This window comes from Triturus cristatus, chromosome 8, assembly GCF_964204655.1.
Source record: "Triturus cristatus chromosome 8, aTriCri1.1, whole genome shotgun sequence".
Taxonomy (NCBI): Eukaryota; Metazoa; Chordata; class Amphibia; order Caudata; family Salamandridae; genus Triturus; species Triturus cristatus.
In genome coordinates, this window is record NC_140591.1 from 1,144,705,465 (window position 1) to 1,144,726,814 (window position 21,350).

General features: G+C 42.1%; 1 pseudogene; it reads left to right on the forward strand.

Moving 5' to 3' along the window:
• Positions 1-21,350, forward strand: part of LOC146805519 (lysozyme g-like) — a 76,078-nt pseudogene that overhangs the window by 12,326 nt on the left and 42,402 nt on the right.

A 21,350-nucleotide genomic window follows, 5' to 3' on the forward strand; every position in this document is an offset into this window, starting at 1 on the left:
TATTTTAATAAGATCAAGCAAATCAAGTTACTTTAGTAGGTGATATGCAAGTGACAAATATTCACTGAAACTAGATTTCCACACATTATTGTTTGTGTTCTATATAGTTTTATTAGTTGAATTATGTTAGTGCAAAGTTAGTGGCCATTCCAATGGAAAGTACGCTGTCTGTAAATGACAATGAGCTCCTCTGCTATGGCATCATCAGCTGCAAAAATAAAATGATAGTAAAACAATATTTCACATACTGAGCCAGGAATGCTTGGCTGGGGCAGGGGCAGGCCAAGCCATGGCAAGGAGGAGTGGTAGGTGCACTGTAAAGTGCACATGTCGGCAAACCAGGCTGCTCAGACCAATCCTGGTGATGCTCTCATGCTATTTAGAGCAGCACCACGATTGGGTGGGGATCATGTACTGTTATCCTACGGCCTGGTAGGACACCATCAGCAACAGGAGAGAAGAGGAGCACTGAGGCGACTGGCAGCATCGGTGGCAGGACAGGTAATTTTTTTATTGTATTATCATTTCCCTAATTCCCCGTCCTCCATTTGAGTTATGCAGCGGCCGCTACTGGACCTACCATACCATGCTTTAGTAATATATTTGTATTGTATTGTATTGTAATTGCCATAAAGAATTAGTGGTGAATTAGTATGGTGAAATATGAAAGTAATTTGAGTGGTGGAATATTAGTCAGTTATTTGGAGTGAGAAGGATAGTGGAGGGATAGAAGGGGAAGAAAGGTTTGCATTCATATAGCACCTGTTACCCCTGATGGGTGTTGAAGCACTTTTCTGGTGAGTAGCACGCTACTCCGGAACCCATAAAGGATTAGTGTTGAAAATTAATGTAGTGAACTATGAAGTAATTTGAGTGGTGGATATGTTATTCAGGTATTTGGATAGAGAAGGGTAGGCGGTGGGATAGAAGAGGGAATGAGGTTTTTTATTGCTCACCAAGCCTATTGGAAAGCTGGCCCTGCAATCAATCATGCTCTGCTTACCCCCTACTATCCAAAAAAGGAACTTCGCTCCTCTCAGGCTTTTTTAGCAAAAGTTCCTAAGATTAAGAGATCCAGAGCTGGAGGCCGATCCTTTACACACAACACGCCCAAGCTATGGAACTCACTTCCCTTGCACCTTAGATTTAATCCTAATTTGTTGACCTTCCGGAAGCAACTTAAAACTTTCCTCTTTGAGTAAGTCTATCCCTTGTTGGTACTATCTCACTGGAAGATGTGTTCTTGATTTCTAGCGCCGGGACGCCTCAGGGCAACTATAGCGCTCTATAAATCGTTTTTTCATTTCATTTCATTTATATAGCGCTTGCTACCCCTGATTGGGTTTTGAAGGTTTTTTTTGGCGAGTAGCACGCTACTCTGGAACCCATAAAGATTAATGTTGAATTAGTATGGTGAAACATGAAAGTAATTTGAGTGGTGGGTATGTTAGTCAGTTATTTGGATTGAGAAGGGTTGGGGAGGGGCTGAAAAGGGAAAAAGGTTTGCAATTATATAGCGCTTGTAACCCTGACGAGGTGTTTAAAAGCTTTATTGGCAAGTAGCACGCTACTCTGGAACCCTTAAAGGATTGGTGGTGAACTAGTGTAGTGGAATATGGAATTTGAGAAGTGAACATGTTAGTCTGTTATTTTGATTGAAAAGGATAGTGGAGGGATAGAAGAGTGAAGGATTTCGATAATTATTTATTTATTTATTATGGAGGTCATAGCAGTAGAAGGAGGCTTTTGGATGAGTAAAAGGGGAATTTGGAGCGGAAGAGTCTAGAAAGGTTTGTTTTGGTGGATCAGTATAGTAAAAGAGGTGTCAGATGATGCAAGGAGGGGTAAAGTAGGGAGAGTCTAGAAAGGGTTATTTTGGGGGATTATAGTAGTGGTATGGGGTTTGGGATAAATGAGAGAGTGGATGTAGAGGATATATTGAGAAATGTAAAGGGTGAGAAATTGGTAGTGCATTGGAAAGAGTAGTAGAAAGAAGTTTGAGATGAGTCAGAAAGTTGGAGTAGAAGATATAGTGAGAGAAGTATAGACTGAGAAATAGGGTGCATTGGAAATGCTAAATAAGAAGATAGTGATAATTATATAGATCCTTAAGTACATTGAAAGCATATAGATTGTATTGAAATTGCATTTGTATAGTGCTTACTACACCTGACGAGGCATCAAAGCACTTTTTCAGCAAGTAGCACGCTACTCCGGGACCCATAGAGGATTAGCGTTGAATTAGTATAGTGAAACATGCGAGTAAATTTTAAGTGGTGGATAGGTTAGTCAGTTATTTGGATTCGGAAGGATAGCAGAAGTATAGAAGAGGAAAAAAGGTTTGTATTTATATAGCACTTGTTACCCCTGATGGGCTGTTGAAGCACGCAACTCCGGAAACCCATAAAGGATTAGTGGTTTTGTGACACAGTCCTAAAACAATTCCCCACAAGCTACATGCCACACCCTTACCAACTTATTGCTGAATGGGAAGGCTAAATTCTACACTTTTCTCAGCCCCAATGTGTTCAGTGATGTAATATTCATGGCAGCACCCCTGCTCTAAAATCTTTTCCAGCACCACTGCCTCAATGGGGCTCAGAAGTCTAAATTATTAGTTTGGCTCTCATTACGAATGGCCTCTTAATTCCAATTTTGCGCAGTTACAGGCCACATCAGAATTATGAGAGCTATTGTTTTTCACACAGAGATTTCATCTGTTAGAGATAACCAACATTTCTGTGTGAACATCAAGAGTAAAACAGGAAGTTACTAAAGGAATCTGAGCTAGAATGACAGATTGTCCTGGTAATGCATTTCTACGGGAACCCTAAGGGTCCCACTTGTAATACCCTGGGTTTTTGCAATCCTCAGAGATACAAGTATTCCCGTAAATGGTATCCTAGAAGGTGGAGAAAATCCAAGTCATTTTACGAGCCACTTGTTCTGAGGGCAGAAGTGTCTTTGTAAGGGTGCAGTATATGTTTAATAACGTGCTGATTTGCTGATATGCGCACACGCATATGTGGATGGGTGTTCTTAGGCATTCTTACCAAAGGTGGTCTGCTCCTGCCTCAGAATCTGAACTATGGCAATTTAGGAGTCTCTATTGATCAATATCTGCTTCTAAAAGATGCCAGGAGAAGATCTACTAAATACTAATACAATTTACTGAATTACTAGGTTATTCAATAGCATCACTAATGAGGAAAAGTCTTGCATTGTGTCTGAGAGAATGGAATATACTAGTCACTAGTTGCCTAAAGCCTTGTGCTTCCACCTTCTCTCATAGGTCAGTTGATCATCTGTTCTTGATGTGGTGAGTGCAGTAATTGTAACCTCATGCAAGAAATGGAAGATCAGTGTTCACTGTCACTGAATGGAGTTGAACATGTGATATAAAATGTACACAAATGTATTCAAGTTGACTTATAAAGTTTGTCTTTCCTTATTCTGCAGGAGTTCAGGCTTCGCATACAATGGCGAACACTGACTTGATGCACATGGAAGGATATAAAACCAAAATCCTCAATGTTGGCCGAAGGCTATGTGTGGATCCAGCCTTGATTGCTGGCATTATTTCTCGTGAGACGCGTGGAGGGACTGGTCTCATTAATGGATGGGGCGACAATGGAAATACCTGGGGCTTAATGCAGGTACTGCTGTGATCACTAGACTCTCAAATGGTATCTTCGCGGAGCTGCCATGTCTTCAGAGTGGAATTGCCTGAGCAAGAGCTTTTGATGTGAAGTATTCAAAAGAATGCTGAAGCTACAAGGCTCTCACACAGAGCATTTAAAATGATGATACCTTGTTTTACAAATTGGAGTGAATTGAGGTTGCAACACAAATGAAATCAAACCAAACCATGGTGTGTTTTATATTTAAAGGAAGTTGTGTATACAACGGTATTCTGCAAAATAACAAGTTCAACAACAGAACAGTCATAAATTGACCATGATATATCATATAGACCACACATATAAGATTTTTATATTTATATTCTCTCTGCAAAGTATTTTTGCTCAAAAAGAGCAACTCCCATCCAATTCATTATCAAAGCAGGATAAATTATGAAGAAAAAAATGCCCTCATCCTAATAGTATAAATCCTTGATTGCATAATGAAAATGTACTCAAGTCTAGTGCTGGAATAGTCTGAATAGAGTGGGCTCCAGATGGATTCTGGTCCTGGCAGCTGTTCTTGAGCTAGGACCAGATTACAAGCTGGCGCTAGAAACTTTCCCGCCTGTGTCACATTGGGACATGCCGCACTGTCCTCACATATAAAGTGTTTTGATGCAAGTAGCAGTGGCGGGTTCTACTTCACCTCGATATGCTGCATATACTTAGTTCACAGACAATCTAATTTATTTGGTCCTGGCTGGGTACGGTTTGTAGTCGAATCAGGAGCAGCATCAAATTCAAATGTGGTTGCCACACCCAACAGCCACCGAGAGAAACAGAGTACCCTGCTGCTCTATAACCTCACAGCTTGGTAGCAAGTAAATAGACTTTTTATTTAGTTTTTGCCTTTCTCAGACTCTGGATCTATGCACGATCTGTAGATACAAGTATGCTCTGTAGAAATACAGAGTATGTGTACAATCTAATAACAATTCTATAGAGATGTCATAAATATTAAGGCCGGCAAAAAGTGCATAACTTACTCACAATGGTCTAATTTACAGTCTATCATTATACTTCGGCCACAACTATCCAAGATAAACCTTGATCTCTTGGCCGCATACCACATCTGAAAGTCTGCTAGTTTGACAATTTTTATTTGTTATTGAGAACCAGTGCTGGGATGGGAATGTCCAGTGCATGCTAAACAGTTGTGCCCGATGCCGTGAGGACCAAGCTGCAAGTATCTGGTATCCTGTGTGTTGAGTTTTTGGGCCTCCGCCTCACACTAATCTAGAGTCTGAGTGAAGGCCTAGGTCTGTTCCTTGATATGAGTTTGATCCTGGACCTGTGGCAGTGCACCAAGCATTTTCTGCATAGTGACGGATGACTAGTCTCCCTGTAATGATTTCTAGTGTATAGCAAGGTGGTGGCATGATCCTTATGTGACCAGACCTTTTTATCTGGGTCACAGGAGGGGTGGCATATTGGCCCAACTGTGTAAAGTGTCGCTACCACAGGTGTACCAGATCCCTGTGCTGACATTCAGAGCGCCCGTGTCTGTGTGTCTGCTGAAGAGGTGGCAAGGACACCACTGACAATCCTATTTAATTGTGTTGTGGATTTAGAGTTATGCTGCTTTGTAGTCTCCTGGTCTTTAGGACTAGCTAAAAAATACAAATGTTGAAGGAAGTGTAGATAATTCTCTCTCTGTATGCATGTATATGGTATATCTTTAGCTGTAACCTAGCCAAAGGCAGTGAAGTTATACATGGCCAAAGACAAACATAAAGTCAATGAGTAATAGGAGAGGAAACTGGGTTGTGGACGGTTAATTCATAGCGATGTAGTGTTCGATAAAGAGGTGGGACAACAACCTTTTCTCTTTGATTTCCACAATTCATGCTAGTTAGAGAAACATTTTTTGTTTGAGAAGCCACCAATACAGGTGTTTAGTCAGTTTGGCTTTAACTTGTTTATATGAATGTTGGCTGAACTACTCTGTCTATGGATATGGGAAAACTGATTGTTAAAGGCAGGGCTCTCAAATTATTTTACATCAAAACATATCAGGGTATCTCCAATTCCTGAGTCACCTTTAAATAATTAGCAAAAGGGTAGTGCTTAAAGAGTCTAAATGCAATTCTAGTTATGATAAAATCTACATAACCTGTTTATATGCATTGAAGATGCATCTACCTATTTTTAAGTAGTGCTTGCACACTTTTAATAATCATTACCTGTGCTATTCGGGAGATCTAGTATAATAATCCTTTACGACTGAGCTTTGTTATTTTTCTCTGACAATGCAGAGGGGTTCCCTTTGACATTCTTACATCTCTCCACCAACGAAATGTGTTAGTGTTGAGACAGTGCATCACCATTTGTACAGACTAGAGGTGGCTCTCAAATTATAGTGATAGGCAATGTTTTCCCTCAAGGTACCTGGTCAGTGTAGGGCACATTTATGATGAGAAGCCCTTGATGCATGGTCATCTGCCCCTAGACCTCTGCCTCGCTGTTCCATCCAGGAGTCTCTTTTTGCACTCATTTTGAGTGTCTAGCAGGCCTTTAATGTCTAGTAATTATATCTGTTCACAATATATACACAGTATATTTAGCTAGTTAGCATTGTAGTTTTTTTTCCTGGTGCCTTTCTTATAAATATAGGAACCTGGCTGTCATAGTTGTGATTTTTCTTGTATGCGGTAACAGATTTTATTTTTGGTATGGAGGCAATCCTAGATTTTCCATTTTCTCTTTTATATATGAGGTTGCCTTGCAGTACTACAGAGTTATGAAAAACTTTTCAGGCAGGTGCTTCTTACTCTAGAGGGGGATCTAGTAAGGACTTGAAGTACTGTGACTCTGTGAAAGACTTTTCAAGCCGTTGCGTTAGACATGGGAGGGACTTCGAGTACAATTCTAATACTCCTACTTAGTGAAAGATATTTAAAGCAGTTGTATTTTACTGAGAATGAGCTATGAGGTAGTTGCATCTGACTCTTGAGGGGCATCTACTAAAGCCTTCCAAAACTGAAGACTCTTTTCAAGTAGTTGCACATGAAACAAGAGGGCTATCTAGCAACAGCTTGAGGTAGTGCAGCTCAGAGAAGGCCTTTTCAAGCAGTTGTATCTGGGTCAAGCGTAACATCAAGCAACACATTTTGTTTCTGCAGCTTTGAGAAAGACTTTACGAGCAGTTGCATCTGACTCAACAGGGACAACTAGTAACAACCTGCAGTACAACAGCTTTTAAACATCTTTTCAGTTGCATCTCAAGCAAAAGGGCATCCATTAGAACTTCACTGTACTTCATCTTGGCTTTGCCATTGCTTGCTTTATTTTACTTGCAGCAGTCCAATCAGGTGCATATTTTTTCATCCTTCCTCTCTCTGTTTTTCTGTCTCTCGTCTGTGCTCTTTTTACTCTCCCATCCCCTTCTCTCTAATGCTCACGCTCTCTCACTCCCCAGAGAATTCGGACCTCAGCAGCAGGACGTCTTCTAACTGTAAAGATAGGAGCTTACAGATCTTCTGTTCTGAGGGCCCCCCACTGATTAGTGGTCACAAGAAGGTCCTCATTAAAGCTATTGTGCATCATTCAAGCTATTGTGCAGGGTGATGAAGAGAAAAAGGCCCTGAATTCCTTCAGAAAAAGAAATCAATATTTACAACCCTGGAAGATATATCCGAGGCTAGCTTAGAATCGAATAATTCCAATATACAAGAAAAAAATGTCAGTGACTCTACTTTCTCCATACAGGCTGCCAAATTCTGGAATTCAATTCTGGCAAATCTAAGAGCCACAGAAAAACACCTGAAATTTAGAAAGCTTATAAATAGCTATATTTTCACTATATGATAATCAGAGAAAATGTGTATGATTGAGCTGTGAAAACGTGAAATAACACAAATACCAGCAACTCTGTTCACCAACACATCACCTAAACTATTTCCTAAGTTTCCAAGAGAAGCACATCTTTTCTTGCCATACATTCAACCAGGAACTCGTTTTCCAGGTTGAAGGTCCGGCATTCTAAAACCTTTGATGGCACTACTCACTCATTATTGTGTGCCAAAATTATAGAACTACCTCCTAGCAAAGGCAAAAGCCATTGAAAATCACCTGAAACTCACAATAAAGACTAGAACTTGCCATTTCCAACATGTTTACCTGAGAACATAAGTAAGACTCACCACATAGAGGAGAGCCTAAGCAAATAACTGCAGCTCTGTTGAGCTACACTGCCCCTACACTACATTCGCAGTCCCAACTCTATAGCGGCACAAAAGCCTTACCCATAAAGTGCTATCTGTTATGTTCTTCAAATTTGAACAATATTGAAGAACTAATTTGAAACACGTAACAGATATCACTATACAAGGAAAAATGGTTCATCCCTGCATGCCACTGATATTGACTTCTGTTAGAAATGGGGGTCTCTAGTTGGCAATGGCTGGCCACTGACCAAGTAGGGACCCTTCTTCCTAAGTCAGAGTACGCGGGCTACACCCTTTGATAACCCCTGCTCAACCCTGTGGTAACGTAGCACGAGCAGTTAGGCTTATCTCAGAGGCAGTGTGTGAAGCATTTATGATCATACACAGTAACACAGTGAAGAACACTACAAAGGGACACCACACAAGTAGTTATAAAAAATAAGTATTTTTATATATAGACTTAACACAAGACCAATAACAGTAAAAAATCCACAATACTAGGAAAATAGGATTACTCTTAAAATGCTGCAAAAATAGTTCAAAGTGTGCAAAGAGGAGTTCAGTTCAAGGCAGTGGTCTCTGCGACCTTTTTACTCACAAAATACCTGGATTCTGTAGCAAAGCAACCAAAATGTCGCTAAGGAGTTGTAGCAATGATTTTCCTCACGCGTGACCAGCGATGCGTTGAATCCTTGCCGCAAGGGAGGATGATGCGCTGATTTGTGTGCAGGAGAAAGCGACAAACTTCTACACGCTAAGCCGGCGATGCGATGAAATGCTTGCCTTGAAGGGAGGATGATGCGCCGAGCCTGTTGCGTATGTGATCTTGTTGCGATGAAAAGAAATGGCGCTCCACGAGGGAGCAACAATCCTGATGTGATGCGATGAAAATGGTGAATGCTCGGCGTACGCGCTGCGATGTGGTGAAGCGATGAACTCGATGCGATGATCTTTGGTTAGCGAATGCTTTGAGGCCCGCAAACATGCGATGTGATAATCTTCGGGTTAGCAAGCATTTGGCAGCCCGCAAACGTGTGATGCGATGATCTCCGGCAGCGAGCACTCAGCGGCAGCAGCACAATGATTTTCCTTACGCTCTTCAGCTGCGGCGGCTCGCTAACGGGCGTTAGCGACGATTGCAGCACTCTCTTCTCCACAGTAGAACTAGAGGCCCTGGAACTCACAGGAGCCTCACCTGCAGATAGAAATCCTCGCTCGGAGGAAACAGGAGGCTGGTGATGGAGTCTGATGTGCCTGAGACTCCAGCAGGAGGCTAGCTCTCTTCTAGCCCTTGGGTGATTGCTGTAGCAAAAATAAAAGTTCCTTCAAAGTCCTTTTCCTCTTCTTCCAAGTCCAGTAGTAACCACTGCAGGCCAGTCCAAGAAACAGCACACAAGCACAAGGACAGTCCTCTCCTGCAGATTCCTTCAGTTACACGGACAGAGGTTCTTATTGTTGTCCAGGAGCAATACAAATTGTAGGGGTTACAGCAAAGATATTTATACCCCAAAAGTCTTTGTTCTAAAGAGTCACAAGTCACTGAACCCAGCCAGAACCAGTTCTGCCCAGACCTTGAGCACTTTGTTTACCAGGCTGCATCCTTCCTTTCAGAAAGAGGGGGTCTGCCATCAGACGCACAGTGGGAGGTGGAGCCAGCATTCACCTTGTGAGGCACAGCCCTTTTTAGGTCCAGGAGCTACCCCTCCCCATACTCCAATGCATATTTCTCTATTCAAACCAAGTCTGACTCAGCCTGCCCTGTCCCTCCAAAACCAGACAGCCAATACACATAACAGCAGAGCACACTGGAAGGCTTAGGCAAGAAAATACCTACTTTCTAAAAGTGGCATTTTCAAACACAGAATATAAAAATAAACTTCACTAAAAGATGTATTTTAATATTCTGAGCTCAGGCATACTAAATTCGTTTTTCTACCATGTTCTTTGGGTCAGTTAGGACTATAGAATATAATAGCCAAACGTCCCATTCTGGCCTATGGAGAACAGGTAGCCTTACAGTAGTGAAAACGAAATTGGGTGTAATTCACTACCAGGACATGCTACACACATCAGAGCATGTCCTACCTTACACATACAATGCACCCTACTATAGGGGTGGCTTACATGATGCCAAGGGAAGGTGGCGGAGCTGGGAAGTGGGTGCACTTCACAGCCAAGATGGCAGTTCTAGACTGCACACAGACACTGCAGTGGCAGGTCTGAGACACACTTTACAAGCTGCTTCTGTGGGTGGCGCAAACCAGCGCTGCAGGCCCACCAGCAGCATTTGGTTTACCAGCCCTGGGCACACACAGGCCACGCTACTAGGGACTAACAGGTAAACCAAATAAGCCAATCATGGATATACCAATTCACATGTCATCTTTACACAGGGAGCATTCGCGCTGAGGCACTGAATGGCAGTGGCACAGCGCCCAGAGCATCTATAACCAGCAAAAACAGAGGAGACACAGCGAAAAATGGAAGGGAGACTCACACCAATGGTGCCAGGTCTAACAACTTCCCTCTAAAATTCCCTTTTCTACTTTGACTTCTCCCAAAATATGTTCTGCCATTTTGGCTTGCTCTTATCTTCATCATCTCCTAAATACCTTGGGGCAGATTTATGAGCCCCTTGCGCCACTTTTGCGTCACTTTTAACATGGGAAAAGTGACGCAAAAGTGGCGCAAGGGGCTCATAAATCTGCCTCCTTGTCTTTTACCAGTTTGGAATTTCTTGAACTAAACATTGCAATCCATAATTCCCTTCAAATCCACCTTCATATTTCACTACTCATCGGCACTAAAGCACACATTTTTCTACTAGCAATGTCTGTTAACTCCCTAATGCAATAAACCCATTCACATAAACCTCTAATTAATTTCTTCTTTAATTTTTTCAATTGTAAATTTAGCCAATCCTAACCTTTCCCAATCCAAATTCAACTAATCTCAGTTACTGACATCTATAGATTTATTGCAGGAAAGAACATATCTGGAGAACACAAGACTATAACCTATTAACTTCAACCACACAAATCATAGGCTATTTCATGAGATGATTTCATCTGAAGAGCACAAGTTGAAAACTAATTTTACAAATAAACTTTGTATTAACAACTAACCCTGTGTTCCTGGAGCAGCATGTTACACACTGAAAACTGCATCAATGCCTTTTCAGGGCTAGTAAGTGCTATATAAATGCAATTACAGTACAATTCAATGACTATTTTTCCTTTCAATGAGTCAAATAATGCGTTTTGCTCTCATAGTTGTACAGTGTCCCTTCTGAGTTATGTAGACAATGTCAATAAAATATTGTGGCAAAAAACAAATGTTTATAATATGTATTCCCATGTTTTCACCTTCTTTCATTTTGTACAAAAAATCCTAACATGCAGTGGCTGTTTTAGCATTCCCCATATTCCTTTTTCATGCACATCTAAATAAATCTTGTGTTTAAGCATTGCAGTTCTTAAGTCCCACACCTCTGGCAATCTCCCCACATGTATCACTAAAACGTGATTCTAATCACAGCATTTGAATTGATATGACTACAGAGAAGGAATGAACAAACGTGTTATATTTAGCAGAATTCGGTGTTTGATTCTGCCTCTAATTCAACTGAACACCTCCCTAATGTTTAACCAAACTCTGAATTTCACACAGTAATGAGAAACAAAGCATGAAACCAGTCAGAATGAAGTGCCCCCAGATCTGGCAGAGATTGATAGGAAAAATAGCACACTCATTATTTTCTGCTGCATACTTTCTATTCTTGTTCATATAATTCATGTGTGTGTCTGATATCCTAGGCTGATGTGAGATGGCACAATGTTGTTGGAGCCTGGGACGTTGAGGAACATCTTCCCTGGTTGGACCGTAGATCAACAACTCAAAGGTATGTGTATTGCTCAAACCACTAGTGGACATTTCATTGCATGTGGGCATTTTACAGCTCTCTTACACAGTACAGGGTGGAGGAACCTTTTGAAGGTGATGCTGCACCTGTACTGCTGCTCTTTAAATTCGCTATAAAATGTGTGAATGAGCTAACACTACTAGTGACATCTACTACGATTTACAAATCACATATTCTTATCCAATCAAGGCCAACTCAGCCAGGGCCGGTCTGGAAACCCAAAGCAGCCCTGGCAATTTTGAAGGACCAGCCCCTGGGAGGAGAAAGGAGGAGCGGAACAGTGGAGGTGCAAGTGTGACGCACGGCTGCTTTTGTTACTTTGGGGCAATATTACAGCACCGCTGCAAAACCATCCCCCAGTAACAAAAAACTGCCCCCTACTGCTGCAAACTGGCCACAACCCTTCCAGCCTGCCGGGAAAACATCTGATTCTTGCTACGTCCAGACCAGCTCCGAAGTCAGCCTTCCATCCTTTTGAAGCTGGTAAATTGGGTATCAGTGCATTTGGTAGTATTAATGCGATTTGATACACCCAGAAACCGCAGAAATGGACAATAGAAACCTGTATGGAAAAACATTATTCATATGCTAGTAACCATAGGTCCTTGGTGAGAAGCCAGAGCCTTCAAAATACTTACCATTGCAGTAGAAATGAGGGTGGATACTAACAGCAAACTGTGATGGTAAGGACAGCGGACCATTCTAAGCGTAGCATGTTAAGGAGAGTGATTCTGTATGACTGAGTTCTTGAAATATTAAAGAGCATGTATTAGGGTTCTTGAAGTCATAAGGAGCATATAATGGTGCGAGCTCTAGGTTCCCAGCACTTACCAGTCTGGTGCGCCCTACCAATTTCATCCTCATACCTCATGTAACAGGCAATTAGTGCAACTATTTGTTCCCTAGATCAAATGATAAATTGAACCTCAATAATTAAATCACTTGACTAAAATCCAGTGTGCATGGGGATTTTGTAAAATCAAATTAGATGGAAGTTACTAGGAATTTTACAAACCTAAATATTTTTTGTCAGGTGAATCGCTCTATGTATGGCTTTCTTTACTAACCATGATACCCAGGCAGAATTCTGCTGTTGAATATTGAGACTATGTATGTCGTGGTACAAGAATGTTGTGGACAAAATATTGATCATTAAGTGCATAAAGAGGAAGTATAGATTTGCTATTCCTAACTGCACCTCTACGTAGCTTGAAGATATATGTGTTTTATAAAGGTACATAGTTGTAGAGTTAGGCATAGAAAATCTATAATTACTCAGATTTCTATTTTTTTGATTCAATATTTTGTCCTCAAAATTAGCGTACCTCAATGTTCTGGCTTCAACATTCAAGGGCAATACCCCCAAACAGAGGTATGCATTCCTTCACGTACTCTGTAGTTCCTAGTCACAACTGGACCCAGTCTTTTACCCACTTTGTCAGTTTCACACTAGCTCCAGGCAAAGTTAACCCCAATGGTTTCCATTAACAGCTAATAGCTAGGTATACGTGTGTGGAGTGTGTGTGAATACATAAGGGTAAAAGTAGCTAATCAAAGATCAGCTTGTGGAATCCATGTGCACTGTTGAGAGGCCATTCTTGCTCACTGTCAGAGAAATCTGCTGGTTGGGTGATAGACACACAAGCATTGAGTTGACTAGCCACTACACTTAGGACTTGACTTCAAGCTAGACATTCCTAACAGAGAACTATTCCGAGCACCTTACAGGCACATGGTTTTGCTAAGCTCTACAATTACTATTCATGGTGCCAACTTATGGCTTCATTCCAAGTGCTCTGCAATCCTAGGTTATAATTGCGCACACAGTAAATATCGATAACTCCAACCACATTATAGTCTGGGTATGCATGTACCACACCGTTCAGAGTTTACCTGTTCCTAATGAGATATGGCAAAACCTTCACTTATGTGGTAGTTACTGCTACATCTGAATGCTGATTTAGGCACAAATACCTACATTTATATTTGCAGGGCAATTGTAATGAGGCTCTTGATAATTACTTGCGATCCACAGTTCGTATGTGTGGAAATTTTCATATCTCATCTGTATGCCTGCGCTAGTTGAGTTGGGTCAAAGAGTCAAAGCCAAGGGTTCCCATCTGTCCCTTGAACTCCTCCTAGGTAGCCTGCCCAAGGCCTTCAAACATTGAGTGAGTGCAAGGGGAGCTTCGGCTTCCCCAAAGCCATACGAATACTCTCTCTCTGTCTCTACATACTGCTAATCAAACACCCAGCCCATTGGCATAGCAAGGGGGTGCAGCCTGCCCAGCATGGGTTTTGGGGGCAGTGGCGGCCCCTGCTCTTACATGCGTTTGTTGTGGGGGTCTGCGAGCGCAGAATTTATTGCCAGCACCTCCCGCCCTTCAGCGCGGCTGTGGGTGGCAAAGGCAGGGACCGCCACAGGCAGCAGAGAGCCTAGCTATGCCACTGACCCAGCCCACAATACTTTCCTTTTATTAGGTATCACCTGCGTTGCCAAAGAAATGTTACATATTGTAACAATACTTATGTGGCCTCTGGGTTAGTCCATTGCTTACCTGCCATAAATCACCGCCCACATAGAAATTACCCCCCGCCATATCAGTATCAGTATCACTTTTCCGCCAGGTCGACTCGTCGACCGGGCGGAAATGGGTTGAATATGGTGGTGGTGTCTGCTAGACACCGCCATCCATGTTATTATGCGGGAGGTAAGCAGCCATTCTGTGGTGGCGTTGCCGATACGGAAAGGCATGCGGAGTTTGAAGTTGGGGACCCGTTGCGGGCCCCCAGGATGTTGGGGGGGTGGTGGGGCACATACATTTGCATGCTCAACATGGCAGGCACCGTGCGGTGCCTGCCACATTGTGCATGCAAATGCACAACATGCATTTTTGACATTGCGGCGGGCGCATCCTAATTTCACATGCGGAACCGCCGCATGCATTGAGGGCGGTCCCATTTCCCAGGGCTATGGCGGGCGGACGAAGTCCACCCGCCATACTAATGGACCCTTTAGTGTTCCCATTTACTCCCCATGCTAACCTACAGCAGGATACATTACTCAAATTTATTCAAACATAAACATTCTCCGTCTCATTCTTTCTCTAGCGATATCTCTCAGAAATACTTACCTAATTTATCCCCCTACTATCAACCACTTTGTAAAAAGAATCCATTCCTGAGATCTTCTACTTCCAAATAAGTAGAAGACCTCAGGTAGTGTTGCTCTGTTACTTGCACACAGTAGACCCATGGAAACTATATTAACCACATCTCCCTTGATAGACCTAAAGTGACACACCTGAGGCTTTAAGAACGCGTTAAACAGAGGCTATATTATAATGTGGGAAGAGATTTTATAAATGTAATTTCCACCGTCAACATTTAAATTAATCACTGGTGTTTTTGTACAATTTCATAAGCCATGATTTATTTTGCTCATTGGCTAGCATATTAGGTAACAGGTACACCCTGAGCTGTCAACTTTTGCTGACTTGATCCACCCCTGGCACACTCACAGAGCTACACAATCCTCTAACAGAGTGATACCACAATGCCATATTCGCGACACCTGCCACAACCTCATCTTGGCAGCAAACGGGTATTGAGTCCCTCTTTTTAAAAATAGAGGCTTTCAGTGCCACTTGCTGAAACGCACCCCCTGCTGTTGCAATTTCCAGCAACTGGCCACAGCATATGAGCCTCATGCCGCTTAATTCCAAGACGGCGTCCAGAGCCCTGTAGGCAATACTCTTGCCTCCCCAAAGCAGACAAAGATTTTGCCACAACCTGAGCATGGCCGCCTCTCCCTAAATTGCGCACTCAGTAGTTCCTCTTGCCCTTGAACACTCCAAGGCACGCTCTAGCAAATGACAGTGTTCGCCGCTTTACATTATTCCATGTTGCCCAAACAGTACTTCCGTTCCTCTGATCCAGCGACTCACCTGCAACAGATACTCTAATACCATCTACTCTCCTGGGCCCATATTCCCACATACACTCTGTCTAGTAATACCACTGGATTCAGAATTTATAATTTTCTAACATTTCAAGATTAGTCACCGCTTGCTCTCAACTAATCTTTCACTGATCAAAACGTTCTTTCCTCTGGTCGATGGACCATTAGTCGAACTAGTTGATGGTGAAATGACATTAATAATTTCTCTTAGTACCAAATGAAATAACCACAGACTTGGGAAAATTCTAAATCTTTATCTAAATTAATTTCATGTGAACCACCTCAAAGTACAGTACAGTCTCCGTCACTCATAGGAAGGAAAATTCAATTAATCAATCATCAGACACATACTTTATATCTTGCAATGACTTTTACTCAGAAAGGAGAGGACAGAGAGAAAAGGATATCTGCACATTTATGAAAATAATATTTACCTAGGATGGTGTGAAAACCAACCCCCTGGCCAAAGGGCTAGTAAGGGTCCCCCGGGAAAGATCAGGCGACAAAGGCTTCAGGACAGGAATCAGGACAGGATAGTTGACCTCTCTAACACTGACACTTGCATAGCACCCCTCTCTGACACTCTCTTCCTCCTTGAGGTTCTTCTGTGATCTTCTTCTAATGAATTAATTTAGGATAGATGGTTCTGCATTTGATTCTTCATCAGTCATTCCGACCGCATCCCGATCTCTTCAGCATTCAGCAAATCTCCGTCTGACTAACTAACTAAGACTACCTCATTTATACCTTTCAATATTCATGTACCGCCCATTAATGTTTCAAATATCGTGAAAATACTAACTCTGATTGGACAGGCAAGGGGGGGGATGATCAGCACACCATGCTTATACCTAATCTTAGTCTATCATTCCATTGTTCACAGATCCAACCCCGTCATTTTTATTCAAATTTTTTTATTCCCACCAATATTCATATCTTATTAGAAAAAATTGTTTATTTTGTCATGATCATCTATTTATCCAGAGGTCTTCAGTGCTTCTTCCCAGAGTATGTTACTTTTGTGTCCTTGGATCGCATTCAAGAATATCGTCACTCTTCCGGCTCAATCTCACCAGGCATGCGTGGAGGTCATGTGACTAAAAGACTCTGGACTCTTATGAGAGGCCCAAATGCGCACTAATAAGAAAGTCAGAAAGACAAATATTATTTTCAAGAATACATGGTTTCACTGTATACCACCCATCTCTACTCTAATCCAATTTACTTATTAATGCTTTCCCCCCCTTTTGCATTAGTAAAATATCTTGGTTTAATTTCAGCAAAGCAGATGCCGTGCATGTGAGCTTCAATCCGCCATTTTAGTATTTTCTGCTCATGCGCAAGAATTTCCCTCCAAGCGACAGCTCGTCACACTGCGTAGATGCAGTTGATGCATGCGCAATAAAGATTTACTGTTAGCAGCCATTTTAGAACTTCACTCGAGTTACTTACATTAGTAAACACATAGGCAAGCTTCTCTAGCCATTATTGTGATGTAGTGCGTATTAGTTTTACACAATACATAATTAGTACAATGTTAAAGAGTTAAATGAGAGGCTTGCTTCCGAGCAAGTCTCTTTCTACGAGTCCTTGCTCCATCAATCCCCTCTCTGATGGCATTTTGACCCATCACAAAATCACCCTTCCCGATTAGATACCAACTTTAACATATTTCAATTTCTTCTCCTCCCTTTTTGTTCTCGTTCTCATCTTTGTTTTTTAAGTCTTTCATTCGTTTGTATAATTTCCCTTTCATTTCTTCTAGTTGGATCTCTTCATACTTTCTTTTCTTTCCCTTTCCAATCACTTCATATTTTCTTCCTTTCCCTTTGTTTCTGCAGCATTTACACCATATCATTATCGTTAAAACTATTATTGTTATACCAACTAATGGAAAGACTACTTGATCTATAATACCTTTCTCAAGATTAGTAAACCAAGTCCCTATTGAAGAAATACTCTTTGTTAGTCTCTCCCATACACTGTCAACCTCCAGTGGTATCAATTCATCTTGAAGTTTTGTAATATTCTTAATATATCCTCTGTTTTCCTTATTTTTATCCGGTATATAAGTGCAACAATGTTGCACTTTCAGCATTTTACAGACTCCGCCTTCCTTTGCCAATAATATATCAAGCGCAAGTCGATTTTCTAAAACTATAGACCTAATTGCAACCATTTCCATATTGATCATCAAGAAACCCCCATCAGTATCCATTGAAAGACGATCAACTACTGTTGACAATTGACAGATTCTATGCAAATTTACGATGACTCCCACTGAAGGTATCAATGCACCAAAAATGTCACCTATTATTTCTGAAAAACTAGCTCTCTTTCTTCGTGTTAGTTCTTTAGTGTTTTCATTGCTTCCAGTGATTCTTTTTAAATGATATACCTTCGGAAATACTATTCCAAAGTAGCAACTCTCGTACCACCGTGCAGGCAGCTTATAGTAAGCATTGTTTCCACACACGTAGTAAACCCCAGGAAATAATGGATCAGTTCCCCTTTTAGTCCCCAACCTCCCAGAATCAGGAAGTTATGTTCACATTCACTGGAACCAATAAATACATTGTTATAGTCTGTCTTTAATCTATGGAGACATGTTTTCCCTGTCTTTACAAAGTCTAGGGACATTGCAGCATGAGCTTTGCCAGCTGCATAAATTCCCTTTTTCTAAGCCCATGGTGGAATATGGGTTTTCTGTTCAGTAGCTTTTCTTTGAAAATCCTGTCTCCTTTCTTCAACTAAATTCAAAAACTCTTTCTCCTCTTCACGTAATGAGCATGCTAAATAACTTTTGTGTGCTTTTACTATATATATTGACTTCATTGTTAAGAAAAATTCACCCATAAACTGTGCATGTGGACTACTAAGCACTGCATTCATATTCTTTCGAATGGGAATTTCTGAAAGTACTACATCTAAATTTGAGTAATAATACTGAAGTTTTCCTGTCCTATAAAATTGACTTGTCAGTACACTACATGAAATGCCATATGTTAAAGGTAAATGATGGTATGTGACTCCCTCTGCCACTGAAGCTGGTAATTCCATACCAACATAACAATCACTAATCTCCATTGTGTCTACATACTGAAACAATAACTTTGTAAATACATTTAATGATGTGTCATTATCCAATATTGTGTACGGTAAATCTATCCCATCTGCTGCTTCTAATTCTACTCTATCTCCTTTCATGGTAGCTGTCTTTTCATTAGTATCTGTATCCTTCTTTTTGCCTGTTATCATGAGATAAGGAACTGCTACAGATAGGAATAACCATACTATGACCACTAATAGAATGCTACCTACTCAAACCCTACAGCATTTTTTAGTACAACTTTGTTTTGGTCTTTCAGCAACCCTGTCTTCAGCCATTTTAGTCTAAGAAGATTTCTCTTCTTTCTTTTCTTTATTTGTGAATTCAAACCTTTGGTACTTCAAGAAGGTCTCACTTTCCCTTCATCAATCTGCTCAGCATTTACTTATTCCTCCTCTGTCTCTTCATTCAAATCCAAATTTTAAAATTCTTCCAAAATCATGTAGGTCCACTCAGGACCCTTGAACTTATTGTTCAAGATTCTCAGTCTTGGACTTCTTTGAGTGTTTGTCACAATTGACTGCGTTGACTGAGTTTGACTAGTAACTTCATTTACTTGTTCAGGGTTTTCACTTAATATTCTCAAATGATATTTTAATCTTTTAACTCCACCTGGCCAGTTATCACCTTTTCTGACCATTTTAACTGTTGCCTCGTGTTTTTGCTGGTGTTAGATGCTTTGGGCACTGTGCCACTGCTCTCCAGTGCCACAGTGCAAGTGCTCCCTATTTTAAATTGATGTATGAATTAGTGATTCCATGATTGGCTGGTTTGGTTTACCTGTCAGACCCTCGTACAGTGCACCAGGAGTGCCCAGGGTTGGTGATCCAAATGCTACTGGTGGGCTTGCAGCACTGGTTGTGCCACCCACAGAAGCAGCCTGTAAGAGTGTGTCTCAGGTCTGCCATTGCAGAGCCTGTGTGCAGTCTTGTACTGCTATGCTGACTGGGCAAGTGCACCCACTTGTCAGTCCCTAAACCTTCCCTTTTCTTCATATCAGACAACCCCATGGTAGGCCCAAAGGCAGGGTGCCTTGTAAGTATAAGGTAGGACAAGCCCTTGTATGTATGGCATGTCCTAATAGTGAATTAAAGCCATTTTCGTTTTTCACTATTGCAAGGCTACCTGTTCCCTATAGACCAGAATAGGCAGTTTGATTATTACATCTTATAATCCTAACTGACTCAGGGAACATGGTAGAAATTCGAGTTTAGTATGCCTGAAGTCAGAATGATAAAATACATATTTTAGTGAAGTTGGTTTTAACATTCTGTGTTTGAAAATACCACTTTTAGAAAGTAGGTATTTTCTTGTCTAACCATCCAGGCCTACCTCTGCTAGGTTGTGAAGTTTGAGTGACAGGGGCAGGGGGATTCCAGGAGGCAGGGTGAGTCAGCACAGGGCTGAATAAAGAGATCTGCATCTAGATGGGTGGGAGGAGTTGCACCTGGGACCTGAATAGGGCTGTGTCTTCCCTCCACAATGCTGGCTCCACCTCCTGTGGTGCGTCTGATGTCTCTGCCCTGCACTGTGAAAGGAAAGAAGGAGTCATGTCAAAAAAGTGCTACAGGACGGACCAGAACTGGTTGGGACTAGACAAAGGCCTCTCTGCCTTCAGAGAACAAAGAGAAACTGGGTATAAATATTGGGACCCAAACCCAAGAACTTTAGATCACTTTGGGAAACAAGAAGAAACCTTTGCTGAGAAGAGGAACCAGAGAGACTGAGGAGAGACACTCCCTAAGCTGAAGTGCTGCTTGGGGGATTGGCCTGCAGTGGTTGCCTGACTGCCAAAGAGAGGATAAAAGGAACTTTGTGTACTTTATTCAACTTGTCAAGGATCTCCAAGGGCATGGAAAAGAGCTTGCCTCCTGCTGAAGTCTCAGGGACAACAGACTTCAACCACCAGCTCCCCAAGAGTTCTTTGGAAGTGCCTGCAGCTGTATTGGGGTCTTCTGAGGGACTGCATGTCGCAAGGAGCTGAAAGCGCGTCGCCGCTGAAGCCGCTGCCGTCGCATCTCCGAACAAGGGTGTCACCGCTGTAGCTATCGCATCGCATCGTAAGAAACATCTCGCAACATCGAAGAAGCGTGTCACCGCCGCAGCCACTGCCGGTGCATCTCTGAACAATGGTGTCGCCGCTGCAGCTGTCGCATCAAGCCGAAACGTCTCGCAACACCGGAGAAGCGTGTCGCCGCCTCTGTCGTCGCATCACTGAACAAGGGCATCGCAGCTGCAGCTGTTGCATTGAGCCAAATCACCTCGCATCACCGGAGAAGCGTGCCGCAGCTGCTGTCATCCTATCACTGAACAAGGGTGTCGCATCGAGCCGAAGCGCCTCGCATCATCAAAGAATAGTGTCGCCGCCATAGCCGTTGTCGTCGCATCACTGAACAAGGGTGTCGCCGCTGCAGCTGTCGCATCGAGTCGAGACGTCTCGCATCATCGTAGAAGCGTGTCGCAGGGCCTGTCGCGGCTCAGAAGAATCGTTCATCGCATCACGTCGTTG